General features: G+C 44.0%; 1 long non-coding RNA gene across 1 annotated transcript; it reads left to right on the top strand.

Annotated features, from left to right (window-relative positions):
- Positions 1-9,803: 9,803 nt before the first annotated feature.
- On the top strand, positions 9,804-18,047 carry LOC309811993. The gene is made up of 3 exons (XR_014295274.1): positions 9,804-10,946; positions 15,474-15,839; positions 17,105-18,047. It is a non-coding gene; the product is annotated as an uncharacterized lncRNA (long non-coding RNA).
- Positions 18,048-18,398: the final 351 nt, after the last annotated feature.

Raw genomic sequence — 18,398 nt, forward strand, 5'->3', positions numbered from 1 at the left:
AGGGGCCCTGAGAATGTGCTCTAACTTCTACTTTTCCTTGGAAGAGAGGTTAGCACTGGCCTAATACCCTTGAACACTCTGCTTTATGGCCTGGTATATCAAGAGTTTGTCTAAAGTACCATGAGAACGTCACCTAACCCTAACATGACTATATAATTTGTCATCCAGACCAGGTCTCTATTGTCTGGGACAAATGCTTAACCCATTGGGTCACCAGGAAACAAAGCATTAACTTGGACTGTCCAAGGCGAACTAAGATCTACTGACATGCTAGGTACTCCGACCTAATCCAGCTGTTTCTGATAGCAACACTGTAAAGTAAGTGACCAACTATTTGAAGTATTAAATAGCTAAAGTAGTTTTAAAGCTAGGTCAACTGAACTATAATGTACATACAGCAAAAATTGACTCTGAGGTATACAGTTCTATGTATTTGAACCATCATGAGTTGCATAACCACCATCACAATCAAGATATAGAATATTACACTGCCAAATTTATAGTTAATCTTCTCTCTGATCCCAGTGTGTCCCTATAGTTTTGCTTTCCCCAAGAGTTATATATTAAAGAAATCAATTAAGATAGCTTTTGAGCCTGCCTTCGGTCAGTTAGCATAACACATCTGAGATTCATCCATGGTGTTGCATGGACTGGTAGTCCATTCTTTTTTAAGTCGTTTCCATAGTATGAATGTACTCCAGTTTGTTCATCTATTCGTCACTGGATAGACCTTCGGGTTGTCTCCAGTTCTGGGGTGATTTTGAATAAAGCTGTTTAGTAAACATTCACATATAGGTTATTATGTGGACGTATGTCATCATTTTTCTTGTGTAAATATCCAGGAGTGGGAATGCTGGATTATATTGGTAAGTGTAGGCTAATTTATAAGAAACTGTCAACTAGCTTTTCAAAGTAGTTGTCCTTTTCTGTGTTTCCACCAGCAGTGTATAAGAGTTCCACTAGCTCTAATTAGGGCCACAGCACATGCTAGAGGAATGTGGTTGCATTTGCTGTTGTATCCTCACTGCATCGTATCAAGTTATTGTCTCTATTTTCAAGGTGAAGATTCTGAGCATCCTAGAAGGGTACACAGTTGCTAAGTGGTAAAACTCAGACGTGAAAACAGGAATTTGCTTTTGACTCTGTCACTCGCTGCCTCCGTACAGGACTGGGGTGAGAAACATTTGGAAAGAGACTTTGTGGAAGCCAGTGTGGGAGGCTTTTGAATGCCAAACAGGTGAGTTAGGGTGCTACTCTGCAGAGATCAGGTAGTTATTAAAGATTCTGAGCAAGACGGTAAGATGTCAAAAGCAGCATCTGGGGGAGATTAACTTGACCACCATATAAAGAAGATTGGAAAAGGGAAGGCTTAGTGGCTGGTGAATCAGTAAGCCTTTATCTAATGAGAAATCCAAACACAAGGTGATGAAGTCCCACCAGGTTTTCTCCAGGTGTGGCCCAAGGAGCAGCCACAGCAGAACCAGTATCAGGTTTTTTTTTTTTTTTTTTTGGCCACACGGCTTGTGGGATCTTAGTTCCCCAACCAGGGATTGAACCCGAACCCTGGCAGTGAAAGCGACGAGTCCTAACCACTGGACCACCAGGGAATTCCCATATCAGGCTTTTTTAAAGTGCAGATACCTGGGCCGCATGGAAAACCTCTGTTGAACCAGAATCTCTGAGTGTGGGCCCAACTATTTACATTTTAAACACGCTCTCCAGGTAGTTCTTATACACATTAAATGATTTAAATAATTACAAATATAAGGAAGAGAGATCAGCTAAATCAGGGATCAGCAAACTTTTTCTGTAAAGAGGGCTTTTCAGGCCACACCGTCTGTGTCGCCTGAACCAGCTACATGGTTTGTGGGCCCAGTGAAAATTGAAAATGCAGAGTCCCTTGTTCAAAAATTATTAATAGCTTCAAGATGGCTACAGCAGAATATTAAACCACGAACCAACTGGTAACTTAGGGAAGTGTGGAATATAATAAAACCTGGGGTCAGAAAGACATGTAACAAGGTCTGTCACGATTTCTTTCATTCATTCCTTCATCATTCATTCAACAGACATTTAATAAATGCTAAACTTATGCCAGAAAACAAACAAACAAACAAGAACCGAGCCCTTCTACCTGGGTCTCTCTACAACTGCTCAGGTTACACGCCTATGATGCTGCGCTGTCTGTCAGAACTAGTCACCTCTGCAAATACAGCTGACTCTTGAACAACATGGGTTTGAAAGGCATGGTCCACTTCTTTTTTCTATAAATACAGTACTACATGATCTGCAGTCCATTGAATCTGAGGATGTGGTACCCAAGACATGGAAGGCCAACTATGACACTTGAGCATCCATGGATTTTGGTGTCCACCATGGGTCCTGGAACCAATCCCTGCAGATACTGAGGGATGGGATGACTGTTTTGTCTCTGCCACCATAACACAGAAGAAGCCATAGACAACAGGTCAATGAACGGACAGGACTTGTTCAAGGGCTATAGTCTGCCGAGCCCTGAGCTTGATCATCTTTTAGCATCTCAGCATGCTTACTAATGTTCAGAAAGCTAATGAATAGCTAACAAAAAATAGAAAACGAAATGAAATTGCATATTTACTGAATAAACACGATTCCGTCCAGGGGTTAATTTAGCTAGGTAAATCTTCTTTAATATTCTTACTTAATGCAAGAGAATGAACAGGTTGCATTGACTGAATTAAGAAAACAGGGATGCTCAGACACCAAAAGAACGTCCTGCAGTTCAGGACTTCTCAGATGCAAGCCTTGTTCCTGGTTTACCTATCTTCTCTAAACCATAATTCAGCTAAAATCTACTTCAAAGAAATCTATAATCTGTTCAATTCTAGAAGATTATCCAGAAAGTAAGGAGAGTTTTTGTGTTTGTGTCAGAAACAAGATCACAGCACTATGTGCTTTTCTATCAAAGTAAACTAAGAATGATTTAGAACTCAATTGAAACTGGAAAAAGAAAAAGCAACTTCCAACTGGCAACATCTAATCAGCTTTTTCCTGGATGTATCAATCCAACTACAGCATTAGATGTGTCCTGCTTGTCTGACTTCATGTTACTGTCTGCTACCACGCAACATTTCAGACCTTAGCCTCTCTCTCCACCAATAAAATCAGAATCACTCTTAAAAACCAAGATGGTATATCTACATGGATAACATTTATGAAAAGCAACTAGCTCAGATATATAGTAGGTGCTCAAAACATCTTTGCTCTTTTCTAATGATAAAACCATACAAAACCAAGAAATAAATGAAAAACATTATCAGTTCATCAGAAGAGGGGAAAAAATGCTGGCATTTTTTCCAGCCTTAATTGTTCTGGTGCCTGTGGCCATGACCGTTTTAGCAAAACATATGCTGCACAGCTGCAGATGCAAACCTGATTACCTCGAAATTAATAACATGTAGGATGCAACACTTACAGCTGTGAGAGAGAGCCAACGAGAACCCCAGTGCAATACAATCCCGCTCACATTTGTAACTGTTTATTTTATCATAAATATCTTTAAATAATCATAATACAAATTCAATCCCTGGAGGTAAGGAAGCACAACAAAAGCAATCAAACTCACCACAGCCAGTTCTTTGCTCTTGACCGGCCACTTGGGGTTAATTGTCATCTGAGTCCCAGCTGGTTTTCTTTCTTGAGCCTCTGGCTCTGAGGATGTGGAATCTTTCAGCAGCTAAAGGGATCACAAAGGGGAGAATGCAAGTACCTTTCAGCGGTCAAGAAGCTAGCATTTCCAGCCTATACACCTCACGTCAAATACGGGAAGTTGGAGAAGAAAAATCACAGCTGGGAATTTCTGCAAAAGATTCATTTTTCAAGAGCAGAACTAATGTACCATGTAATGGGAGGACTGGGGAAGAGTGGCTGGGGAAGCTTTGGACAAAGTGCACAGATGCTTCCTTAAGACAGTATTTCTCTTAACATGCAACAAGGGAAGGAAAAGAAGGAAGTCTGTAGGTAACTTAGGGTCTGAACAATCTTGGGTTTGGCCTGGATAGAGGCTAACACCTAAGTTATAAAGATCAGTCAGCAAATTCATCAATAATTAGCTTTGTTAAGTTCAAGTAATCCTGACGTTCCCCACCCTATGTAAGAACCTTCAAGGGACCTGGAAAACATATAGAGTCCCCACGTTTGACCGGGAAGCTTTAAGTCCATTTTTATTGGAGAAGCAAGATATGTTCTTATGAAATCAGGGAGCACCGAGTACTAACTGACTTGGTAAAGAACCTAAATGCTACAGGATGGGAAGAAAGAGGAGAGTAGTGGGCAAGTCATGACTTCACCTCTCTGTGTTCAGATTCCTCATCTGTAAAATGAATATAAGAATGCTCGCTGCATAGAGTTGTAAGTGTAATTGTAAAAGTGCCTGGCAGGGCTTCCCTGATGGTGCAGTGGTTGAGAGTCCGCCTGCCAATGCAGGGGACACGGATTCGTGCCCCGGTCCGGGAAGATCCCACATGCCGCGGAGCGGCTAGGCCCGTGAGCCATGGCCGCTGAGCCTGCGTGTCCGGAGCCTGTGCTCTGCAACGGGAGAGGCCCCAACAGTGAGAGGCCCGCGTACAGAAAAAAAAAAAAAAAAAAAAAAGTGCCTGGCACACAGTAGACCCACGAGCATCAGCTCAATCTGAATCTGAAGGAAATGTATGGAGGGTCTGGTAGGAAAGAACCTGAGGCTGTGAACATGACACTTGTATTTCGCAGCAAGGAAAACTGGGACAGCAAAGAATTTGTGTTGGGCTATGTGTAGCCTGAGGTTCAAGGGCAGCAGTGGTTGTGGAGCCGGGTGGTGGGGTCTGTAGTTGATCATGAAGGCAGAACTCACTGGTGGTGTTTGAGGTGGTGTGGCAGAGACTACCAGCTCTTCGCCCGTCTTTATGGTCTCCTCATCTCCCTTGGCACAGGTAGACTACCTTCCCAGATCCCCCTGCAGCCAGGTGTGGCCATGCAGTTGAGAACCAGCCAACAAAACATGGGTGGAAGTAATGTGTCCCACCTCAAGACCTAACCCATGAAAAGCTTTTACACGTATTCTTCCTTGCACTGTTCCTCTTCCAGCTGGCTTGGACGCAAGCCCAGGGGAGCTTTTAAAGTTATGTGTCAGAGATGCCAGAACGCTCAGGGACTTTGTGAAGCAGAACCCCACCTCCAATCTGGAAGCATCCTGCACTGTTACTGACAATTCTTTTTCATTGTGCTGATACATTTAGGTCTTTTTGTTACCATAGTTTAAAGTAACAATCCTAGCTAATCTAGCTAGAGAGCTGCATGGTGAGGGCCGTGCTTTAACAAAATGGCATACCTGGGATCAAAGAAAGAATAATAAAATAAGAACCAGCATTTATGGAGTAACTATTGAATGCTTTATATGATAATAATAATTTACACAATGTTTAATATGTGCCAGTAACTGTTCTAAGCACTTTATTTATATTACATATATTAACTAATTTTAGTTCTCTGAACTCTCTTAGCTGGACACTACTATTATCCACATTATCCATTTTTCACAGATGGATAAACTGAGGCATAAAGTATTTAAGTAACTTGTCCAAGATCATATAGCTGTACATAAGATCTCATTTGGTTCTTCCATCAATGAACCCTCTGAGGTAGGTATTATCGTCCCCATTTTGCAGGTGAGAAGACTGAGACTGAGAAGACCAAAGTATATTTGAGGACACACTGCCAGCAAGTTGGAGATGCTGGGCTTGGCACCCAGGAACTTCCAGAGCCCATGTCCTTTCACCCTGCCTCTTTCCCCAGAGTCTGGAACTCAGGAAATCAGCTTGCTGTCTTCTTGAGAACTGAAGAGGTTGGAGGAAGGACTTTATTTACACTTTATTGTCAGAGCTAATTATTCGGTGGGTTGATCTACCTCTCCATCTCTCATTAGACTCAGTACTGCTTTTCAGTAAGATAAATAACAAGCCTGAATTTCTCCAATCTGTACAAATCACATACGCGTTACATTTCCTGAGGGGTATCCAAGGCTCCTTTTAGCTTCCTCCTATGAGAATGGCTGTGATCGAGACTGGGGGCCTCCTCAGGCAATGGATTAATAGAGAGATGGGTTGATTAACAAATCCTTTAGAAGCTACTTTATAATAAATTGCACGTTGTTTTTTTTCAAAGAAAAATCGGTGCCAGCAACACAAAAGGATATTGCAGCCACGCAGGATAAAAATGTCCCGCAACAGCTGTCCGTCTGAAGGTGGCCAGAGACACTACAAGGCACCGGTGGGAGGTCTGACTTCTACTCGGCCTCTTTTTCTACACCTTCACCTCCTCTCCTGCAGTCATCACTGTCCACCTATAGCCCCATCCTGTATCCTGTATTTCAATTTCAGTCACAGCGATTGAGTACATAGTAACCTGAATGCATTTCAACCTATCACTTCAACATTTGTATTTTATAAGATGTTTATCTATTTCTAATTCAGGGGCAAAATCGATGGTTTGCTATAAACTGAATTCCATATAGCCTTCTGACAGGTATAGAGCTAACTATCTGAAAAGCCTCTATGAGACCCTTCAAGTGACATTTATTTGCTTATTTATTTGTCAGTGAGTTCATTCCGTTTTTATTCACTCAAGTTTTTAGCACAGCCCTTATCAAAGTTCCTGGCCAGTAGGAAAGATTCAATAAATGTTTGTTGAATAGCCAAAACAATGAAGTATTGATTAATATGTATTCAATGTGTATTGAATGAATATGAAAAATTAATAAATGAAAGGGGAGCAAGGTGATGGACTAGAACCACACAACAGTGGTTTTCTGAGCCTCAAGTTCTCTCAAACACACACATGCACACACACACACCACACCACCACCCACAAACAGTTTCCTAAGGCTTGGCTCGGGAATAGCTACAAGAGAGCACTGCTTGGGGTAAGTGGTGACAAGAGCCACTAGGCCCTGTGACTAACTTCTTTCGGTAGCAGACAGATCAGGAATCCTCCCATCTCCTCCCCTCCCTGACCCGGGCAGGGGAGGGCTTCTTCCTGTGTCTCCCTGAGCCTCAAGTCACCTCCAATTCTCCTGTCGCTCAAGACATCCAGGCATAGATTTCACGATTTTACTGCACTTAAATCCCTTTCAGTTAATACTGAAAGCCTTGCTGGCCCTTACTCCTGTCATGTTAAATTAAATACTGCTACCTTGTCTCTTATCCTCACCTCTGGTAATGGAGTCTCTAACAAGGGGTTGTGAAAAGCCACTGTGTGAGTAACAGAGGTATTGTGGTGGCCTTCACAATCAAACTAACCATGTCCCACATAAATAACAACAGCAAGAGCGACAGGCAGTATGTATTAAGCCATTACCAGATGCTAGGTTTTATGTGCACCTCCTTGTTTAATCCTCCCAACAACTCTTTGAGGTATTATTATATTATTTTTATTTATTGTTATCCCTTTTTATAGATGAGGAAACTGAATCTTAGAGGCACTGAATTGCCCACAGTCACACAACAGGGAAGCTGGGACTAAAATCCATGAAATCTGACAACAAAGTAAATGTTCTTACTACCAATATACCAGTTATTCTTAATACGTCAATCATCTGGGATAGCAGAGTGAATATTAGAAAAACCCTGGTTTGAATCCTGATTGTGCCACTGTGTACTTTAGGCAAGTTCCTTGACTTCTCTGTTTCTTTATCTGTAAAGTTCAGATAAGAACTAATTTATAGGGGCTTCCCTGGTGGTGCAGTGGTTAAGAATCCACCTGTGAATGCAGGGGACACGGGCTCGATCCCTGGTCTGGGAAGATCCCACATGCCGCAGAGCAACTAAGCCCATGCACCACAACTACTGAGCCTGTGCACCACAACTACTGAGCCCATGTGTTGCAACTACTGAAGCCCGCGGGCTCTAGTGCCCGGGCTCCGCAACAAAGGAAGCTGCCTCAGTGAGAAGCCCGTGCACCGCCAACGAAGACCCAACGCAGCCAAAAATTTTTAAATAAAATAAAATTCAACTAAAAAAAGAACTTTACAATTTACAGATTGATTGTGGGAATTAAACAAGGGAAAACACATGAAGCCTCTTACCATAGTGTCTGGCCCAGGAATGGATCAGTAAATATGTCCATGTTTTCCACCCCAGTTTGTAGCCCTCATCCAATGACTAGATGTCAAACTAAAACATGTTAAATCCTCTGTCTGTATCCCAAGAAAAGTAGATCACCTCAACCTGCTGGCCAGATAGAAAAGCAAATTTTTATATTGCAGGGGAAGCACAGAGCAGGTAGTCTTAACCAGACACCCTGCAGGAAAGCAGGCAGAGAGCACAGACATCCCCCTCCTGGCTGGCTAGAGACACCCCATTTAGAAATTCTTGTTCAGCTGGGCTCTCTCCCCCTTTTCAATTAGACAGAGGCGTTCTGTGTGAGAATCGTCAAAGCTACGGATTCCCCCAACAAAATGCATTGGTGCGCGATGTAGCAAAAGCTAATGCTTTTAGCCTCCTTACAAATATGGTCTAGAACAGGAAATGTTTCCTTTCTGCTTATGAAAGAGCCCAGGAATTTTGGTTAATGGAAGGTGCCACAGAAGCAGAGTCAAGAAAGATTACATCCGATAGTAAAATAATTTAAACAGCTGATACCTAATACTTGGGTTTCAATCACTTGAGGTTTACGTAAAAGTAGGGTTTGTTCTGTTCTGCTTTGTTTTTCACCTTTTAACCCCTAGGTTTTTAACCTAGTCCAAAGAGCCAGCTGTCTCAATTCTTAATATCCATATAGAAGTTTAGAAATAGGATTAACACCTGCCGAAACACCGTATTGTTTCTTGGCTCACGTACAGATAGCTTGTGAAATATGAGCTAATTTCAGGTAAGCAAATGCAAACAGAAATGTCAGTGTACTCAAACCTCCCTTCCCTGGCGATATTCTTATTTAACTAAATTGATGTTAAGAATTATCAGGGGTTTTTTAAGTTTTATGATAGAAGCGGTGATCACAAACTGTATGTATTCACAGTATTTATTAACCCAATACCCAGCGTATGGTAAAGCGCTCACCAAGCAGTTGCCACTTTACTACAGTACTTGCAAGAAGCACTAGAAGGAGCGATAATAATAGTAGTTATTAGTAGTCTATTTCCTATGTGTCAGGTGCCAAAATGTATTTGTTTATGTACATTTATAATTCCAAAATAAGGCCTATCCATGAAACAGGAACTATCACTCCCATTTTACAGATAAGAAAACAACTGCAATAAAGTATCAAGTCTACTGAGTGGTACAGCTGAATACCAACTCGAGGCTTGTCCAATTCCAAAGCCCACGCATGCTTTGCTCTGCGAGACTAGATTGTGACCACCAGAAATCTGCCCTGGGTGGACGTCAGAGGGGGTCCAGGAACCCAGCCACCTTGGCTTCCATCCCCTTTTCTCATGTCCCTGCCTTCTCTCTTCTTTCCAACCTCAGGGAAATCTGGCAGAGAGATGGAACACGCTAGGCAAGGGTGTTTTGGAGGCTGCAGTTGGGGTTTAAACACGGCCCTGGGCAACGGAACACATGCATGTGCTTGGTTCAAGTTGGAATACCCTGGCATAGGGGATGCTGAGTCGACAGAAGCCAGGCAGGCACTTTCCTCTTTGCCGTCTCTAGAATGCTCCTCTTTGAAGCTCTTCTGCTGTGTTTACAGTTATGCCCTAATCATTAGCCGACAGGGACTTTGGGAATAGAGCGTTCTGGGAATACTTCCTGTCAGGGTTTTCCCAGCCTCTCTTTGGAATGCCTCTGCAATCCACTTGGTAACTCTGGGGGTGGTCCAGTGTGCCCAGAGGGACTCTGCCTTGTATGGCTCAAAAGGATCCCAGCACTCAACCTCAAAAATAGCTCAGGGCCTAAGGAGGCCTCACGGAAATGCTTTTTGCTTAAAAACAAGTCTGGCCTGGTATCTACAAGTCACACATAAAGAAGTCTTTTGCTACTTACTTTTTAAATTACACGTCACTATAGGGTATTAATCTGTATGCTTGTTTTGGCAACTCTGAGAAATGGGACAGGCTACCAGGATTCCTCTATCTGTGTGAAGAACCCCTAAGCCTCCCAGGAGAAGCAGCAAAGGGACTTTGGTCTTGACGGTAAGACACCTAGGAGATTGGGACTAACCCTCCTGAGCAAAGAGGGTCAGAAAATGCTCTCCTGATGTCCTGGAAGAGTGGAGGAAGTAAGACAGGAGATGAACTGATGATCAGGGGCCACCCCGGGAGGGAAGGCAGCTCGGGGCAGGTCCTGCAAGAGGACCTATGATGAGACACCTGAATATCACGTTTGCTGTCAAATGACATCTGGCCCCGGTGCAGGGAAGCCTTTCTAAGGTCCTCAGTGGATGACTCAACTCCAGGAATCTCAAAAGGTCCTGGTGGCCACGGGAGGGACAAACTGAGACGCTATAACAGAGTCATGCTGATAATGGTTTTGACTGAAGGGTCAACACCAAGCATCCAACAAGCTGTCTAGACCTTCAAAGGAAAGGAGGCGAGAAGGGAAAGCTAAGTGGGTGGGGAGCCAAGCCAAACACCACTGTTGCCCAACCGAAGTTACCTCTGCCGTCAGGGGTATCCGGGGACATTCGGATTTCTTAACAGCACCACGACCCTCACGAGGACAAGGTCAGCTCCTCTCCCCTTCCTGTCACCTGTGCTGACTCCCACCTGCAGCTCCCCACTGGGCCCCAGTCTTTTCTCTTGTGACTCTGATTCTCCACTGAACCACATCTCCACCCCCAGCCTCTTTCTTTGTTGGTGATGTGCTATCACACACGCCAGCTGCACCTGCTTGCTACCGAGGAAAACGGAGTTGCTCCGTTCCTGGAATCCTGGCCCTCTCAAGGCCCAGGCATTCCACGAGAGAAGCCTCCTTCTGGGAACTGCCCTGAGCACCCTCATGGTAAGTGGTCAGATGTGCGCCAGAGCTGATGGCGTGGAGTGGGCCGGGAGAGGCTCAGACTGTAGGCAGGAGTCAGAGATGAGGTCCCCGTCCACACAGTAGGTGGACTGTCCAGACATCAAGGGCGAGGGCCTTGGAGAGAGCAGGCTGCAGGCAGACCAAGGTGTGGCGGAGTGGGGAGTACGGAGACACAACGCTTAGGAAGATGCTCTCTGTTGGGCAGCGCCGTCAGCTGCTCTAGAAGGTGCAGATAGAACAGGTGAAAATGGGGACGCGTCCTCACTACGCTTCCCGGCTCTTCGCCCGTCATCTTCTCTTGGCGAGAGCTGGGCTTTGCATCTCCACTCAGAATCTCTCCCCTTTCTGCTTCCCGGCAAAGCCTGTCCTGCTTTTCACATCTCTGCCCTTTCTATAACTTCTACACTCCTTAGAAAACTCATCCTCCTAGGAAAACGTCTTCCACAACCCCCCACCTCCTCCCAAAGGGAGACGGAAGGGGTCCTTTAGGGCAAGCAGGTGGCTCTCAGACCTGGGGAGCAACATGTATTCCAAAGCCTTGCCTACGCCTTCAGCCTGCAGACCGAGAGGCAGCTCTGATCCAAGGCTCCGTGCGGTCTCTAAAGGCAAATGAGACACAAAGCTGGAAGGAGAGGGCTCTGTGCTCCCACACGGAGCCTCAGCACCCCTTCTGTATGGGTGGCAGCACTGCCTTCACCTCCTGGGCCCTGAGGGTTAGACCTGAACCCAGTAATGCCCAGGGACCATGAAGGAGCTGGTGGAAACCGACCTCAGGGGTCTCCCAGTGACACCACTGTGGCTGGAGCACCTGCCTGTGGGTAGGATGCAGTCAGATGAGAGCCAGAGAAGGAGGGGCTACAGGACAGCATCACATCTGCGATGCCACAAAGACCCTCAAAGTGCTTATCTTCCTAGAAAGGGAGAAGCAAGAGGGCCAGAGGAGACTTTGACAAATTCCAAAAAAAAAAACCCAAAAAACCTAATGAACTCAAGTGATGGTGAGACCCAGGTGAAGGCTGAGTGGTGAGTAGACCAGCTCTTGAGTCCCCATCCCCCTGCCTCGATTTGAGCTCCTTTCTGCTTGGATTCTGTGCCGGTGTCCTCACTCCATGGGCTGGACAGTCGTCCACCAGCCTTTCCGTTCACCGTGATTCATGTGTTTTCCTCGGTTATGGCCCAAGGTTGAGCCTCGGCAAGGTGGGGGTCTCTGGGATGACAAGGAAGTAATCCTTGTCGTTGTAGTTGGAAGACAAGTCATCCATTCCATTCCTTATAAAGGCATGTGTTTTTCTTGAATAAATGCTAAGTGAAACTAGTCTTTATGTCTTTTCCCATTGATCCACAACCTCATCATTCCATAAATAAAATGATGCCTTCAAAGCACACAGACTGCTTTGCAGGGTGGTCTGGGGAGAGAACATGCAAACTATGGTATGGCCTATGACAAGGCACTCTCCTCCAGAAAGTCACAGTGGCCGTGAAGCTGCCGTCTGCCAGGCCCCGCTCTCCCTGAGGAAGGTGAGCCCTGCTGGGCTTGGACTCCCCCATTGCTCTCACTCTGAAGGGCTGGAAGTTGTGGAAGGCTTAAGGGCCTCTGGAGTCTCCCAGATCTGCATCATTGACTTCTTTATATTTATTTATTTATTTTTGCAAAAAAAATTTTTTTTCTAAATTTATCTATTTATTTATTATTTTTGGCTGCGTTGGGTCTTTGTTGCTGTGCTCGGGCTTTCTCTAGTTGCAGCGAACGGGGGCTACTCTTTGTTGCAGTGCACGGGCTTCTCATTGCGGTGGTTTCTCTTGTTGCAGAGCACGGGCTCTAGGCACACGGGCTTCAGCAGTTGTGGCACACGGACTCAGTAGTTGTGGCTCATGGGCTCTAGAGCGCAGGCTCAGTAGCTGTGGCGCACGGGCCCAGCTGCCCCGCAGCATGTGGGATCTTCCTGGACCAGGATTTGAACCCTTATCCCCCCAACTGGCAGGAGGACTCCCAACCACTGCGCCATCAGGGAAGTCCCGTATCACTGTCTTCTGATCTTGGGGACTTACTTAACTTCCGTCAGCTTCTGTTTTCTTATCAGTAAAAGGGAGATAATACCTACACCTCATAGCACTGTTATGATAAAGACCCTGTCATAAAATAAATGCTCGTAAAATAGCAACTATTATTGTTCAATTTGTGTTACTCCCTCAATCATTATTCTCCCTGGTTACATTACTGAAGTCAAACGCAGCTCATTAGTGTGTTCAAAGTAATAGAAGATTCAGCTTAAACACATTTTCTGCCTACATCAAGTCATTCAGAAGCACCCATTTTCATTTCAGGCCATGGAGTAGAAAATAATTCTAGATCATGTGAGAATACATTCCAACCTTAGAGCATAATCAGGTAGTTGGATCATTTAGTATCTGTCATCACTCCGATCAGTAGATCTCGCTGTACCATTGGGTTTTCATTGGATAGGAGTCGGAAGAGGTTGAGTTGAAGGCACGTTGGGCTGTCAAAACAACAAAACCAAAACCAGAACCCCCCAGAGTAGCGATGCCTTGTTGTAGTTTTCTTTTTCCCAAAGGAAGGAGCCGGGTAAAGCACAGAATAAAGACAGATGGTTTTGTAAGTTGTTAGAGATTTTTGCTGTCCGTGGTTCCAGGGATTGAAATGAAGAGGTCATGAGACAGGGATGCTCTTTAGCAGACACTGGAGACAAACTCTTCCTAGATGTTTTGCCTGAATAGACACAGGCTTCCCAGTGGGGAAAGAGGTCTTTGGTGTTGTATCTAAACTCGCTAGATGAACTGAAAAGAAACATTTTTTGATCTATGGGTACAGACTGTAAACCCCTTCCTTTCTTGTCTCTCTCAACGCAGAGAGGACATAAAAACTCTCTCTCTCTCTCTCTTCTTTATTTTGGTATAAAGTAGATATTAAGCATTAAGCACTAAAAAGGAAGAGCTAGTATGGGTTAATGACATATTTATTGATCACATTTAGTGATCATCTTCTACTGTGCAAAGTGCTTTCACGTATATTATTTATTTCAACCCTCACAATAGCTCTATGGGACAGGTTTCATTATTCCCATATGACAGGTGAGGAAGCTGAAGTTCAAAAACTCTAGGTGACTTGTGCAAAGTCACACAGTTTATGAGGGGCTAAGCTAAGAGTCAAACTCATGTCCTCCAAATGCAAAGTCTGTACTCTTTTCCAAAGGCAATTGAGGCAAAAATATCTAAGGATTATAAATATTATAGTTGAACGGGAGCAATTGAGACATCTTTACTTGAAAGATGAGGAAACTAAAGTCCTTACTATATATAAAATAAACAACAAGGTCCTACTATATAGCACAGGGAATTATATTCAATATCCTGTAATAAACCATAATGGAAAAGAATATGAAAAAGAATATACACATTCTTTCAACATTGTAAATCAACTATACTTCAATTTAAAAACAAAAACAAAAACAAAACAAAACACTGACATCCAGAGAGGCAAAAATCATCTAATTAGGCTCTCACAACTTGTTAGCAGCCAAGCCAAGCCTAGAGTCCAGGATTCCTTCTACTACTCTTTGCTGACCCTTGAAGAAACTCCCTTTTAAAGAATAAGAAACTCTCAGGGTAGAATAAACACTAAGGTACTCCTCCTGTTTAGCATGAATAAAAAGCATTCATTTCTTCTTCTGTTTCCCTGATTTGGATCTTGTCATGGAATCTATGAACGGTGATAGATAGAGCTCGCTGCTGGAAAAGCACCACTGATGGAGACTAGCTTTAGAGCTCCAGATTCCTGAGAACCTTAGATCTTTCTTCTCTCTCTCCAATGTCAATATGACTCCAACATGAAGACACAGAAAGCAACTACATATTTCTGTTTTAAAAATCAGTTGTGGGCTTCCCTGGTGGCGCAGTGGTTGAGAGTCTGCCTGCTGATGCAGGGGACACGGGTTCGTGCCCTGGTCCGGGAGGATCCCACATGCCGCGGAGCGGCTGGGCCCGTGAGCCATGGCCGCTGGGCCTGCACGTCCGGAGCCTGTACTCCGCAACGGGAGAGGCCACAACAGTGAGAGGCCCGCGTACCGCAAAAAAAAAAAAAAATCAGTTGTGTTCATTTAAATTGTTCAAATGTAAAAAAGAACCAAGTGAAAGAAAAAAAAAAAAGAACCAATTGAACACCATTAAAACAGTACCGTGTCTGAAATGAAAATGTTAAGACCTTAGTAAGAATGGTGACAGTATGTAAAAGACTTTAAGCTAATATTTCTAAGCATCTTCCCATCTCTGTGAGAGGTCTATTTGCATTTTCATGACAGCACATGGGCACATCAAACACAAAGGCAGTGGAGTTAGACTCCTGTATGACAATCCTGGCCCCACCATTGGCTGGTAAATGTCTCCAACTCTTAATCCTCAATTTCTCATCTACCAACTGGAAGGTGATGAGAACTATGGCAGAGACTGCTAGTTTCCTTCCCAATAACCACTCTCCTCTTGTCCTTTGCTCAGAGAACCCTGATTTTGTCTGGGATGGCAACGTGCCCAGCTGAAGGAATACACTTCCAGCCTTCCTTGCAACTTTGGACAGAAAATACGCGGTAATGGGAAGCCATCATACGGGGGTCCAACATGTCTCTGCAAAGAATTATTTATCTCCAAGGTGTTCCCTTCTGCTCTACGCCCAGTTCCTCTTGTTTCCTGTCTCGCACTCAGACACAGTGTCTGGAACTCCAGCAGCCATCCTGGACTGTGAGGATACAAGCCCTGTACACCAAGGATGGTGGACGAGAAAGGTAAAAGGAGCCTCTGGGTCCAAAACGTCACCATATCAGCTCTGCACAACCCACCTCCAGACGTCTTTCAGATAAAAGAGAAGTAAGTCTTTATCTTAATACACTTATTTGGAATCACCTGTTCTACACAATCAAATCCAATGCTGATCTTTATAATAAATAAATACAATAATCCATACGGAACATGTGGTATAGGGCCTGGCATTTAGTAAGTACCCAATAAATGTTAGTTGCTGCTACTTCTGTTACTAATACTCTATGAAGTACCATGACCACTACTACGGTCTACGGCCATACCACCCTGAACGCGCCCGATCTCGTCTGATCTCGGAAGCTAAGCAGGGTCGGGCCTGGTTAGCACTTGGATGGGAGACTAGTACTACCCCAGCGATAGGATTATGTCTCATCTTCCCTTTGCTTCTGATGGAGGTTCCTGGAGAGCAAACCTTACAACTTACTCTTACTTGTATCCCTGCAGGCCTGCCACTGTGCCCTGCACATATTTTTTTTTAAAGCACCTTCTACTTACAGAAAAAGTAGTTTTAAGTTTATTTTTCAGTCAAATCTGCTGAGTAGAATGAGACTTATCAATATGATAAAACCTGAAGAAATAGTTCCAATTTTTTTTTTTTTTTTTCTTTTTGCGGTATGCGGGCCTCTCACTGTTGTGGCCTCTCCCGTTGCGGAGCACAGGCTCCGGACGCGCAGGCTCAGCGGCCATGGCTCACGGGCCCAGCCGCTCCGCGGCATATGGGATCCTCCCAGACCGGGGCACGAACCCGTATCCCCTGCATCAGCAGGCGGACTCTCAACCACTGCGCCACCAGGGAGGCCCAATAGTTCCAATTTTTATATAGGTGTCTGTATTTCCTAATTCTTATTTTAAAGTACATGTTGTTTTATTTATATCTGAATTAGCAACCAGTTTTGTTAAAGTGTGCTATTAATAAAACATTAGCTTTTTTTACAAAAAAAAAGTGCAACAAAACCATGGGAAGTCTGGCCTCTGGCCCCCAAAACTGTCTTACATGCCCCATCACACACCTCGCACTGTCTCACTGTTGTCATTGTAGCCATTCTCTATGGAGCACTTGCTATGAACTTGGCACTAGCATAAGCACTTAGGTACCTTGCCTGAATTAATTGCTTATATCAATCCTGTGGGAGAGGTACGATTACCGCCATACACTACACTCCTTACCGTAAGGTTAGGATCTAGAAGGAAATAGTCTAATGACTTAGACTTTCAAACTCAAATCAAATTACAGAAAATGTTTCTTAAGAGCTTTGAGCCTATAGAAAACTCGCAGAAGTTTCACTTTATTCTGTGTTAATTTCCTTTTTCAGAGACCCACTTACAGAAGAAACAAAGTCTTCAAAAGAGAGAAGAAAGCTGAATTCTTCACTCCCCTTTTCCTCTAAAATATTTTCATTTTTTAAAACGTAGTGTTCTTAATCAAAGGTCCATAGGAACTTTACATCCTGAGAAAAACAGAAACTTTCATTGCTACTTGGGGAAAGCAAGAATTGAAGACGTTTTTTAGAAAAACGTCTTCATTTCCCCTCCATTTTCCTGCAAGATCTCTTCACTTCCCAGGCCTGCCTGGGTCCCCCTGCCTTGCCTATCAGGAGGGTGGAATCCTCTTGCCAACCCTTATAACTCACACGCTCCCATTTCAGATCTGATTCTTTCCATACTTCAAATTCACACTCTTTGTCTCTCATTCCTGTTCTGTTGGTCAATTTCTGCGCAATAAGTTTGAAGTAAGAGTTTTGATTTTATATGTCAAGTTAAATGCATATAAATAAGAGGGTACCCTGATTATGATACCAACATCATCATGAATTTGTTTAGGGGCACCAAGAACCAGCTAATCCCACAAAAGCTGCTCTGTGTACCTATTTTATGCAGTCATTTGGTTCAACTGGATATTGTTTTTAAAGCCATGTTGAAATCAACGTGTTTTCCCAGGCTCTTGGAGTGCCCCGGTCAGGAATGCTGACAATCTGCTGTCAGAGAGAGGCTGTCAGCATCACCCCCTATCAAGCCCTCCCAGTCATCACTTGCATAAGAACAAGCAGGCAACCCGCTGCCTTGTGACAAATGCTGTGACTCCGGAGCCAAGTGCTATGAATGAAGTCCTGTAAAAGGTCATTTTACGTAAGAGGAAATAATGACGTCACTCGGGGTGCACACGTAATTTTGAATTAAAAACCTGTTTACTGGATTCTGGAGTACATACACTTATGAGGGATCCCTCTCCTTTTTTTCTCCCCTGTCATCTCATTAAAGGTTACAAATTCTGAAATCTTGTCCAAGTTGTCTAGTTTGGGATATTTCGTGTCCTAGGTAGGTCGTAAACTGTTATTTATGATGGAATTCTGGGCTGTGTTAATTACATTCACCTAATTCCCTGGAAGAGCAGCAACAAGTTTTACCACCCGACCTGTCAGCATTTCATGGATACCTGTGGATCTATTACCTTCCATAAACGTTTTTCAGGAAATATTTCTCCTGACACCTACACAGAGAAGCTAGAAAAGCCAGTGCGCTATTTCCTCAAGTAACCGTATAAACATTCAAGTCATTTCAACTTTTCAGCTCCCGAGATAATTTCAAGACCTGGGGGATATATGGAGG

The sequence above is a fragment of the Mesoplodon mirus genome (genome assembly GCF_964341445.2).
Source record: "Mesoplodon mirus genome assembly, chromosome: 11".
Lineage (NCBI taxonomy): Eukaryota > Metazoa > Chordata > Mammalia > Artiodactyla > Ziphiidae > Mesoplodon > Mesoplodon mirus.